The 13,540-nt window shown below is 43.4% G+C and overlaps 1 long non-coding RNA gene across 1 annotated transcript; it reads left to right on the top strand.

The window, feature by feature from the left end:
* Window positions 1-3,716: 3,716 nt before the first annotated feature.
* Window positions 3,717-6,681, top strand: LOC142157682 (uncharacterized). Its single transcript, XR_012692565.1, has 2 exons — window positions 3,717-3,960; window positions 6,087-6,681. It is a non-coding gene; the product is annotated as an uncharacterized LOC142157682 (long non-coding RNA).
* Window positions 6,682-13,540: the final 6,859 nt, after the last annotated feature.

Here is a 13,540-nt window from a genome sequence, read left to right as displayed (position 1 = left end):
TCTCTCTGCACTCTGCAACTATTACCCTATTGCTCTCATTCCCTTTGCATCTGAACTACCTGAGTGTCTTGAGTTCAGCCACATAAATGACTTTCTGAACTTACTAGGCTCATTACTATTGGGTGTCTGCCCCATCATCATCATCATCATCATCATCAGCAGCAGTACCACTAATTCCGCAGCAATGTAAAGAGAATCTGTCACAAAATAGATTAACAATCTATTTACAGCAATGTCTCATTTAATTCACCATACTCATCCTCTTAGACCTCAGTGCCACATTTGACTCCATTAGCTCCATTAATCACCCTCTGCCTCTGCACACCCTTCATGCCATTAGACTTTGTGATACAGCCTTTTTCACTCACTCCCACAAGGCTCTATTCTCAGCCTTCTGTCTGCTCCCTCACCATATTCCTCTACTCTTGGGGACCAAATTAACTAATATCTCCCAAATTTCCCTGTCCTCCTCTATCCTCTTCCCTGCTCATTAGACCAAATGTCTCTGCTAATCACCACCATCAACGACACCACAATTTTCACAGCGGCCCTTGATAGCACTCTTGACTCTGCCCTCTGCTTTACTCCTCACATCCAGTCTCTCTCTCTCAGTCCTGTTGCCTCTTCAATCAAAATATTCCTAGAATATGGCAAACCTCTAAATCAGCTCCCCATGTTCTCCAGTATCAAATTCAAATTTCTCACACTAAGCTACAAAGCCCTCAACTCATTTTCACATCTCAAACTTCATCTTGAAATGCTTTCCAACGTTTCATCTTAGTTCTGACCTACTCTCTGATAAGCACTTCTCACTTCTGCCTTCAGGAAATTTCCTTTACAACATCCTACCTGTAGAATTGTCTACCGCTGCTGACCAGACTCTCGTCCAGTCTTTAGATCATTAAATACTCTCTAGAAAAAACACCTCTTTATTAGATCCTATCCTATTCCCGCCTATACTAGTAAAACTGATACAAGCTCACGGCTATGCAAATCTTCAGTCTGAATCACACTCACTCCTCTGGTCTCAGCTCTGCTCTTTTCCTCCTAGATTATAGCTCTCAGGGGCAGGGTACTCCCTAGCCTTTGTTTTTATGTCTCCACTTATTTTGTCTACCTGTGTTTCCCAGTTTAATATATGCTCTGTTTTTCCTCTGTCCGGCACTGTGAAGCAATGTAGATCTGTATAATTATTTTCTATAGAGGCAGGGCTAATATCAATTAACCCATTGGAGATGATTAACCCTTTGTGGTCAATTAACACCTTGCAGTTAATTAAACCCTAGTAATATGTCCTCATAGTGGCAATCATGTCCGATAGTGGCTATAATGTCTGAGGGAAAAGGTGAGTAATGGAGAAGTAAAGGGGAAGTGGAGGTTGTGTAGAATGAAGAGATTGCATCCATTTATGTTCTACCTGTCAGGGTGGTTGACAGGGATGTGAAGAACAAGAGCTTAGAAAACCCACCTCTCTCTCAGTATCCTTAGGGCCATTGTGTTTGCCATTGACACCATCGCAACATGAGTGGATGCAATGTTTATTGGCTAGTTGTGAAGATGTCTTAAGGCAAAGAGGGCTGCTGAAGGCAGCCTAACCTTGTCACTGACATTTATTATGATACATGGGCCCAGTTGTGGAAATAACTTTATGGGAAAGTATAGGTTGCATTTACTTTAGGTAGTCAAAAATAGGTTACTTCTGACAAAAGGGACACATTAAAAATACTTGAAAATTAATCTATTCAGGTATACCTCTGGAAATACGGTGATAACTAATACTTCCAAAGAACCCTATTCTAAGCAGCTATATATTTGGTGAACATTTCACAAGAAGTGTTGTTTAAATAATATTTACTCACCCCCTTTAAAGTGAAAAACCATGATGGAATTGTTCCTTTTTTATACATAATGGTGCATTAGTATTATAATTGTTTATAACATATTTTGTAGCACTGTACAGTATTTGGAGTCTGCACTACACATAAATCAGTAACATGCATTAAAACAAGAGATATCGAAGTCCCTTTCCAAACACGATTAGAAACTAAAGGATAAAGGCGGTGGTAGTCATTTTCACGATGACTACCACACCGACAAGAATGTGAGCGACATAAAAATAACGATTACGACAGGCAGTATACATACCTTAATATAGATGTGCAGCATTTGCGACAGGGTAGCAGCTAAATCCCCTTCGGTTTAGGTACCCTGGCACGTCTATATGACGTCACAGGGTCATGTGATCGCAGCGGTCACATGGTACAAAGTGTTAGGCGGGCTGCTGGAAGGCTGTATTATCCGTGCAGGAGCGCCATCGTTTCTTTCGGATCTTGGCTGCTATCGTGTACAAAAAGGTAAGTAGAAGGGAAGCTAGTGTGTGGTGGATGCAGGGCTGGCACAGGGGGCATGTGTGGTGGAAGCAGGGCTGGCACAGGGGGCATGTGTGGTGGAAGCAGGGCTGGCACAGGGGGCATGTGTGGTGGAAGCAGGGCTGGCACAGGGGGCATGTGTGGTGGAAGCAGGGCTGGCACAGGGGGCATGTGTGGGTGGTGGTAGCAGGGCTGGCACAGGGGGCATGTGTGGTGGAAGCAGGGCTGGAACAGGGGGCATGTGTGGTGGAAGCAGGGCTGGCACAGGGGGCATGTGTGGTGGATGCAGGGCTGACACAGGGGGCATGTGTGGAGGAAGCAGGGCTGGCACAGGGGGCATGTGTGGTGGAAGCAGGGCTGGCACAGGGGGCATGTGTGGTGGAAGCAGGGCTGGCACAGGGGGCATGTGTGGTGGAAGCAGGGCTGGCACAGGGGGCATGTGTGGTGGAAGCAGGGCTGGCACAGGGGGCATGTGTGGTGGAAGCAGGGCTGGCACAGGGGGCATGTGTGGTGGATGCAGGGCTGGCACAGGGGGCATGTGTGGTGGAAGCAGGGCTGGCACAGGGGGCATGTGTGGTGGAAGCAGGGCTGGCATAGAAGGCATGTGTGGTGGAAGCAGGGCTGGCACAGGGGGCATGTGTGGTGGAAGCAGGGCTGGCACAGGGGGCATGTGTGGTGGAAGCAGGGCTGGCACAGGGGGCATGTGTGGTGGAAGCAGGGCTGGCACAGGGAGCATGTGTGGTGGAAGCAGGGCTGGCACAGGGGGCATGTGTGGTGGAAGCAGGGCTGGCACAGGGGGCATGTGTGGTGGAAGCAGGGCTGGCACAGGGGGCATGTGTGGTGGAAGCAGGGCTGGCACAGGGGGCATGTGTGGGTGGTGGTAGCAGGGCTGGCACAGGGGGCATGTGTGGTGGAAGCAGGGCTGGAACAGGGGGCATGTGTGGTGGAAGCAGGGCTGGCACAGGGGGCATGTGTGGTGGAAGCAGGGCTGGAACAGGGGGCATGTGTGGTGGAAGCAGGGCTGGCACAGGGGGCATGTGTGGTGGATGCAGGGCTGACACAGGGGGCATGTGTGGAGGAAGCAGGGCTGGCACAGGGGGCATGTGTGGTGGAAGCAGGGCTGGCACAGGGGGCATGTGTGGTGGAAGCAGGGCTGGCACAGGGGGCATGTGTGGGTGGTGGTAGCAGGGCTGGCACAGGGGGCATGTGTGGTGGAAGCAGGGCTGGAACAGGGGGCATGTGTGGTGGAAGCTGTTTGACATAGGGGTCACATGGTAGTGTGTGTGTGTCTTTCTCTCTTGGCATAGCGGGGCATGTGTGATGGAAGCTGCAGGGCACAGAGGAGGGGGGGGGCATGTGGGCAGAAGGGGCATGTGAGGGAGAAGCCTCTTCCCCACACAGCCCCTCCTCAACCAACAATACCCTGACAACACTCACCATCTTTTATCTGCTATTCCCCATGACATGTGCTCATTCTCTTTTCCCTCACAGGCCTGCTGCCCACAATCGTGTCTCACTGCCGCCCACCAGCTTTTCCCTCGCATGCCCCGCTGCCTCAAACCTGACACCTCTTACTTCAGAATGAAACAAGGTACTTTTTATTTGAAAGAGGAGTAGAGCCTTACCGGCAAGTGAGATAATAATACAGAGACCGTTCTTGCCATAGATGTTGTGACTAGATGCAGTAATCTTTAATAAACAAAACCACATTTTACTCAGATGATATTTTCATTACAGGCCATGAGTATAATTGCTTTTGTCACAACACTGTACATAAGACTTTTCTCAATTCTCTCACAAAAATAACAATACATCCAGTTTTCTACACACTTTTTTGGGTGGCATACTAAAGCTTTCTCACTTATCCATAACTTTTAAATTTGGCTATTTTTCAGGCATTCATTGCGGGACACCAGGAACCATTGGAGGATACGGTAGGGACCAGGCGAAAGGGCAATATAAAACATTCTGGAAGTTCACTGACACTACTCCTGCTGTATACCACTCTTCTGTTAGGCCTTTAGTTTAGAATTTTATTACTGGGGTGGTCTCCAAAGTCTACGACTTTAATGTCACAGCTTGGATGATTGTCTAACGCTCTGAGCGTAAGAATGGAGGTAACGAGGTGGTGTTTACTCTAATGCCCCCACTCACAATGCTGGATTCCTCCACAGGACCCGGCCAAAGTCGGTACTGGGGTTCACAGGCAGTCTAAGAAGACTCTTGAGTCACTTGCGTTTTCTGTGGGTGTCCTGTTTGGGCCGTAGCTCGACAATATTATTAGTTGGGTGACAGGAGGAAAAAGTGCTTTTCTTCCTGTTAATGTACCAAAAGCTAAGGTGCCCAGGTTTCTCTCCTGTTTTTTCCTCTTGTCTGCTAGGTGCCCAGTCGCCAAGTCTGCTAATAAGAAATTGGCATGATGGTGTTCTGCCCACCCATGATCGCTAATGTTTGAGCCTGTCTACTCCTCTTCAGGGTTAAACATAAATTGAAGGCCTATAGCAGTGGTTCCCAAACTTTTGCAGTTCGCGGCACCCTTAGAGTCTCCAAATTTTTTCAAGGGACCCCTCCAAAATAATTATTGAGCAGTCCTGTTTTAGAAGTAGTTGGGTCAAAAAATTGTAATAAGTATTTAGGTCAGGACAGAAATACTTATTTAGTTGTATGCAAAAATGCCCCCTCTGCATCCAGACACTCTGCCCTCAGGCACTCTGCCCCCTCTGCATCCAGACACACTGCCCCCTCTGCATCAAGACACACTGCCCTCTCTCACACTGACCCCTCTGCCCTCTGTCACGCTGTCCCCCCTCCTCTGCTCTGTCCCCCTCCTCTGCCCTCTCTCACAATGTCCCCCTCCTCTGCCCTCTGTCACACTGTGTCGCACTCCTCTGTCCGCTGTTACCCTCCTCTGCCCTGTTGTGCCCCTCTGTCACCCTCCTCTGCCCTGTTGTGCCCCGCTGTCTGTCCTGCTGTGCCCCGGTGTCACGCTCCCTCTCACTCCTCTGCCGCGCGCCAGCCATAGAATAAAAAGAAAGAACACAGAAAGTTACCAATCTGTCGGGCGCCGGGACCCAGCAGACTCCTCTCTCCCGCAGCAGCTTGTTACTGACGTCGATATTCAGTGACAGCTGCGGGAGAGATGAGTCTGCTGGGTCCCGGCGCCCGACAGATTGGTAAGTTTCTGTGTTCTTTCTTTTTTTCAATGCTTGGCCCGCGGCACCCCAGTGACAGCACCGCGGCGCACAGTTTGGGAACCGCCGGCTTATGGGGAGAGTAGTATAGAGGGGGTAGAGCTACGGTGAACTTCTAGGATGTCTTAAAGTGTCTGGGAAACATTGGGGTATAGTGTAAGGACCAGTCATGCAGTGTCTCCCAGGGGACTATATATAAAAATCCTATTATTTATTCTGTGTTTTATTTCCCTGATTACTCTTTCAGAAATAAAACATTTTTTCTTATACTACAAAGCAATTTTTGTTACATACTGTCCAGACTACTGTAATGATATCTTTGTCTCCTACAATCCATTCAAATAGTCGCTGCAGAAATAACCTCTATACTCTCCGTCATTAATTACTGTTGTCTTACTGAAATCATCTTGTCACTACAAAAGTATTTAGTGCTGTCCTATCCATTTCCACTTATATCTATTATCACAATCTCTGTACATACCAACCCTCTGCTTACGCTGACGCTTTTTTTATTTGCTTCTCCCAGGTTACCTCCGCTCTCAGGACTATGACCCTTCTTGAATGCTGCCCGTGGAAATGTTCAACAGAATATCTCTGTCAAGTATCGTCTCTAACTGCAGGATCCTGCTGAAAACTCATCTGTTTAAGGAAGAGTTCAAATAGTGCTTGTGACTCCCAGAGGGTAAAAGGACACGTTCTGGAGCGGACTGTTATGGGATTCCCATTTTAAAGTATCCGTCCATCAAGCGATATTAACGAAGGAGAAAGCAAGAAACCTAATAGAGACAGTTTATTATTTTATTTCTACTCTCGAACTTCATGTTATTATCCACCTGATAATGCCTGATGAAATTACCGCGAAGAGTGATAGTTATGTTGTAGCTTGTTACAATGAGGGCCAGCAAGTGGGATATATTACCTGATATTGTAAATGGACGTTATCAGACATTTGTGTGTGCTGTTACATATTACAGACAGCTGAACGTTGTAATATACTGTATATTTGAATACTTAGTAAGAAGTACATAATGTGATGTAAACAAAACATACTGAAAGCAGCTTTTTTTGTATATTTCAGAGGTAAGGTTGTAATAAACTAGTTATTTATTTCACCATTAAAATTACTACATCTTTATTGTTGCTTTGGTTGCTTAACTTTCTCAAAAACATCTCAATGTTTAGTATATCAAGTCTGTACTTTACCTGTAATTGCTATGCCGACCAAGGTTCTCCCCCAGCAATGGAGGACCCAGGAGGGGGTGACTGATCCAGGCAGCCGGCCGGACCAGCACACTCATGGGGGTATATTTATTAAACTGCGGCTTTGTAAGAGTGGAGATGTTGCCTATAGCAACCAATCATTTTCTAGCTGTCATTATGTAGAATGCACAAAAAAAATGATAACTAGAATCTAATTGGTTGCTATAGACATCATTTATTTAGTGCATTCTACAAAATAACAGCTAGAAAATGATTGGTTGCTATAGGCAACATCTCCACTTTATCAAACCTGCAGTTTAGTAAATATACCCCATTGTCTTGCACTGTTTGTGATCTAATTTTTATAATAACCTATTTAGTGCTGATACCATGCGCCTCTCTGTGAAAATGGTGCACAATAATGCATAATGTCCAGTAACTTACACACGTAGGAACACTGGCCACAACTTGGACATACACACTGCTGTATATGTAGCACATTTTCTTTTGTTTACAAGCCACCAGACCTGGAAGATAAGTTTTGACCCAAACCCCTCTACCATTTTATGTTAGATATTTTTTACATGTCTATATGTGACCCGTGTGGAAGAGACCTTCACGCTTTCCTCGTGTGTCCTACAAGCATGTCAAAATATTAGATAAATGCATAAAGTATACCTGCTGAACCAAGGATTGTAAAACAAATAATATACTATCTATTCTCTTAATTATCTTTTTGAAAAAAAGTAATGACATAATTTACCAATATATTATGAGAACCATCTTCCACATATTAGGATTTTTTTATTGAATGCCTACATTACTTTTAGCCTGACAATTATTACATTATTATTGTTATATTCAAATATGTCCAAATTTTTTTAAAAAGATGCATCTAGCACGAAGTCTATTACACCACATCTGATTATAAGAAGGGTCCCCGCATAATAAACTTAATTTTCCACCTACAGCAGCAAGAAGTAACTTGTAATGCAATTTGCAACTGATCCATCGTAATCACACAGGTGTTTAATTGTATAGTGTGCCTACATCTTTATTCAGTCCAGGTAATTTTAAGTTAGGTTTGTGTCTGAATCTAAATTTGAGGTGCACAAATGTAGTGCACTCTAATTTTCAGTGCACGCTGTATCCACCACAATAAGTGCTGAGAGACAAAAGCTGTGGCATTGAAAGAAAGGCAATTATGCAAATAATCTTAAGAATAAAGATCCTTTTTTATTAATTACTAGCTGAAGTACCTGCCGTTGCCTGGGTTTAAATCTTCAAGCTATTAAGTTATCAATGAGTTGGATGTAACTGTCAACCTTTTCAAAATAATTAGAAGCTTAGCAGGTCTTCCAACACACCCATTAGGTGGCTGCCCAGTGTGATTTTTGTTTTTAGATTAAATGTCATTGAAATCCATCTAGTGGAAGGACCAGGACAGGCTCGCCAGGTCAAAGTTCTGCCTAGCGTACACCAACGGGAGGTTCTACTGGGACCCTAATCTCACTAACACCTGGACAGGATTCAACTGGACCATCTCGTGTTGGTTTCATCCCAATCGGTGCAGGGGTGTCTGAATGCATAACTGGACAGACAAGCAGACCAATGATTTATATATATATATATATATAAGATTTTACTGTGATAGGGCATCCTCAGAATGATTCCTCCTCTTGTCTGCCTTACTTGCATTGATCAACATTCTGCGCTCTTGTTATAATTGCCATACCTACTCCCAGTGCCCTTCTTGAGTATGGTTCCAGTAGGATTAGGATAGGGAAGAGATATCCTAGTACATGGACTGGAGCCAATGACTGGGGAGTCACCAGACCCATTGTGCTAAATAATGCCACATAAGTACCCCTTGAGTAAAATATACACCATGGGTATATCCAAGTACTTATTTAACTAAAAATGTTAACACTAAAATCTGAACATTTCTTGGAGGGGAGGGGATCGTGTAATGTAAGTACCGCTCTTAACTATACATTTATGCATCCGTGTTAATATGACCCAGGTGGCAAAGCCTACATTACGCAGCTTGCTGTGACTCACGTCATGGAGGACCCCATCCTGACCACTTAACTGGGAAGTGGCAGGATGCGGGAAAACCAACCAGGTACTGCAGGAGATCTATGCAGAATTAGGGAGTCTCCCGGACAATACGGGAGAGTGGACAAGTATGATTAAAACAACCTAAATTATCCACTACAAAGCATACAAGTATAATAGTCAATTTCTGAAAGCAAATCTACATGCTCCAGACTGAATTGAATATTCCCCAGAGCAGGGCCATCTTAACAACATTACGGGCCCCCGGGAAAAGCAGTGCATCGGGGGCCCTATATATATATATATATATATATATATATATATATATATATATATATATGGGCCTCGATGCACTGCTTTTTTTAAATGTACTCGCTCAGTGACCCTTGAAGTTTTTCTTTTGCAAGATTATTTATTTTATTAAGAGACTTGCCTATGGGGCCCCCTTGCCCCTGGGGCCCCCGGGCACCTGCCCATGGTGCCCAATGGAAAAGATGGCCCTGCCCCAGAGAATACTAAGTAACACCATAGAAATGAACTGACAACTATAATTTTCTGCTGATGAAAACAAGTTCTGTGAATAGAGAGGGAGAGGGGGCTCTTCATATATATCTAATGCATGCTACTGTGCATTAAGGTTCTAGCATAAAATAATAATTGCAAATAACTTTTCTCATGGGCTAATATCTACACATTATCCTTTACTTTGAGTTGACCTTTCAGTTTGCATTTCTTGCTGTTGCTTCCAATTTATGACCCTGTATCTTCAGTTTCTCTATTTCTCACTAAAATGATCTTGTTTTTAGATATCTACAGATCAATATGGATCATTTATGAGTAACCACAAGAGAAATTAACTCTTAAAAGGTTGGCCCAATAAGTACATTTTATCTTTAAAAAATAAATGGCTAAATAAATATTATTATTTTTTTAGGTGACCTGGAAACAAATTCAAGACAAAATGCACATATTATACTATCCATTTTCTTGTTATTTAGTACTGATACTACCATCACCAAAAACAACCTCAGTAATATAAGACAGTATAAGTGTGGCTAAGAGCTGGCTAAATCCTATTTCCCATACAGTCATTGTACCAGGTACCTACACTGAAGGGGATTTAGACACTTCACTGTGAGCTGGCTAAATCCCCTTCCAATTCATGACCCGGCCAGCAGGGGGCCAAAAGGTACCTTCAGTGAAGGGGATTTAGCTGGCTCACACTGAGTGTGCTATTTCCCATGCAGTGTATGTACCAGGTACCTTCGGTGAAGGGGATTTAGCTGGCTCACACTGAGCTGGCTAAATCCCCTTCGAGTTCATGACCCGGCCAGCAGGGGGCCAAAAGGTACCTTCGGTGAAGGGGATTTAGCTGGCTCACACTGAGTGTGCTATTTCCCATGCAGTGTAGGTACCGGGTACCTACGCTGAAGGGGATTTAGTCGCAACCTTTGCGACAGGTCTTCTAGCCGTCACGTGACAATTGCGAATGAAGACAAGTTGGCGACTGGTAAACACGTCATTCACACTGCTGACAGTGCGATTGCTGCTTTTCAGGCAGCAATACCTGGACCCCATGCCTCTATAATGTTTTGTGGCGCTGGGTCAACCCATTGCCGCCTTAAAAGAGGCAATCACATTCTCAGCTGTGGGAATTACTATGATTTACATCCTTTATGTAACGATAACATATTCACAGCACTTTACAGATAATGTTTACAGTCCATGTCCTAGTTGAGATTACAGACTAAATTAAAATTTAGTATCACACACATACACACACACACACACACACACACACACACACACACACACACACACACACACACACACACACACACTATACACACAGACACTTTCTCTCTCTCTCTTTCTACTGTACTTTAACATTATTTTAGTGCTCTTGAATTTCCTCTAAATAAAATAATAATCAAATGTTAGATTTTTACTTGACTAAAACTTGCTAGGTCAGATATAATTATATCAGGCAAGATTCAGTCTGTCAGCTTGGAGCTTTATAAATAATTTATAGTATTAAGAAAGTAGACTTAGTAAGGCTAAGCCTGCAAGACATGGCCTGTTAAAAAATGCAGGCGAGCTTTGGCAACGCCCTGGTGTCAGTCAGTGAGATAAATCTTGATGTATTTTTTTAGTTTCATGTGACAGGGGACAGTGAGTGCATGCTATCCTTATAAAATATTTCTGAGCAAACATAGGAACTCAAAGTTAATGAATAGGAATACACAAGCTTCATTTTAAAGGCAAAAATACTTTTAGAGAAATTTAATAATATATTCATTTCCTAGTATTTATAAGTGACTCACAAATATTGTTTATCCACAAGATACCTGTTTCTAGCAAGACAAATACGATGGCGCAGCACAGCATGCCTTTTTTAAAACTCTCTTTATTGAAAAAAAAGCCCTGAGCATACAGTATACAAACATTACACTGAGAAATGCAGATAGACAATATATGCATTATCACAATTAAGACAAAGGGACAATTTATCAACATGTGTTATAGGGAGGTATAGATGTGACTGGTTAGTGTGGGGTAGGGTGTCAGGGAGACTTTTCTGAGTTGAAAAAACCCAACACAAATACCATTGTAGTTGTATGATATTAGGGAAATCAGTTCAAGAGTTGAGTTCATTCACTTGCTAACTCTGCCGGAATGTCTGGAAGACTCCCGAAATTCGGGTCAGTCTCACGGACTCCCGGGTGAGCTGGCAAGTCTCCCGCATCCCGCATTTGTGGGGCTAAAATGAAGCGATTTGCGGTGAATCGCGTCATTTTGGCCCCGCGACAAAACGTCATATTTGTCGCGGGGCCAAAATGACGCTTTAGCCGCCCCCTCCTGCCCTCTAGACACGACCCTCTCCCGGATACAACTTGCCAAAAGTAGGCAAGTATAGTTGAGTTGAGTTACTTATTATAGTTGAGTTAGTTGAGTTACTTATTATAGCAAGATTTTTCCTCTGCTTCAGTAAAGACAGGGTTAGCTAGGATTATAGTAAAGGTTTAGAACTTCATGATTAAGTAGACAGATAGGGTAATTTGTTGCAGAGACTGTGAATGCCAAACAGTTTACTGTCTCTCGCTCAGTTTCTACATAATGCAGATCAGATAAATTGTTGGGAAAAGCTGGGAAGGACTCAGCGGACTTGGAGGCTGGCAGTGAATCAGAGCTGGATTATGTGGGGCAACTGGGTAGCTTAACCCAGAGCCTCCAAACAACTGGCGCCCCCATGGACAAATCCCCCCCTGCCACGTTGTACCCACTGTCCTCCTCATGGTGTGTGCAGGCTGCCCAGAGTGCTGAGAAGGCTGGACAGGATTAATTGCAGGCAGTAAGTGCAGCGTTTGCTCCAAGTTTGCATGATTGGGAAGGATGTGGGCATGGAAACCATACGTGTGCAGGTTGACAAAGCCTTTTGACAATGTTTTAAGTTTTAGTGACAGCATCCCCACAAATCTTAATCTGTCCTTTTTTGGAAGAATCCACCAAGTGAGTCTCCCTAAGCTCCACTATGGTTCAAAATCTAGCTTCCTAAACTAATATGCAATATAGAACTAATATGGAACTACATGCTCCAGACATTTGTTTAAAGACTGCACTTTTCTCTCATTAGTGCAATGTCCTGCAAATTAGGGGATGTTTCTTGAAAACCCTTGACAGTGAGAATCAGGTGCATGTTCAGAGCTGATATATTTTGTCTTTGGGGAGAGAGAGGACTATGAATCTGGTAGAAAGATCTGTTCTGTAGCTGTTATCTGAAAGGCTTATAGAGGAGCCGCAAAAGAGAGAAACGCGCATAGAGATAGACACTGATAAAAAAAAAATGAAAGAGATCCACAAAAAGTAGAAATACAGTTGTGGTTTGAAGGACAGACAGAGAAAATATGGGTAGAGTATTATGAATAGAAATAGGTTGAGAAAATAGAAATAAAAATAGGAGCTGAGGAATAAATGAAAGAGGGAGGAAATAGAGAGAGCAGCTAAGGAGTAAAAAAAGAGCAATAGTCCAAAGGATGTTAGAGGGAAATATAAGAAATATAAGAAACAGAGACAGAATGTCTGTATCCTTGTCAGGAAGCCAGTTGGTTAATGGCTGCCAGTCAAACACTAGTGATATATCAGTTTGCTGATTGTTAGTTACTTAACTAATATTGAGTCCAATAGCCATGCAAATAATCATTTCTGGCAAATAATCAGTAAGTTGTTAAAGCCTTGTCTAAAATTCAGCTAGATTAATAGAAGAAAATTAGGCAACATCTTTACAACAAGACAATAAGATTTTTAGTAGTCAGTAAAAGCACCATCCTCACAGGTAGCATATAAATAGATAAGTGTTTTAGGGGAGTGATCAGAGTTAGCCAGATATTGGAATAGGAATAGAATTAGTGAGAAAAGGTGAAAATAGGAGTTTCAGTCAAAAGTGCTAACAGTCAGACCGAGTAGTATAGGGAAAGAAATAGGATAGAGAAGGGAACCACAGCTAAGTGCCAACAAACTTAAGAGGACGTCATCAACAATCGCTTCATTATCCTCATGAAAGGGAAGTCTAAGGACAATTCTACGTGGATTAGACTCCAAACCAATGCCTGCCACAGAAACAGATTGAACTAAGATTGATAAGCGGTACCAAAATACACATAGAGCGCACCTCTATTTACCAACATTACAATTAAGTCCTGACCAGGCCAAAATTTACCTGAA

Source organism: Mixophyes fleayi, chromosome 5 (genome assembly GCF_038048845.1).
Source record: "Mixophyes fleayi isolate aMixFle1 chromosome 5, aMixFle1.hap1, whole genome shotgun sequence".
NCBI lineage: Eukaryota > Metazoa > Chordata > Amphibia > Anura > Limnodynastidae > Mixophyes > Mixophyes fleayi.
Note: the sequence above shows the minus strand (reverse complement) of the source record. Positions and strands in the feature narration are given on the sequence as shown.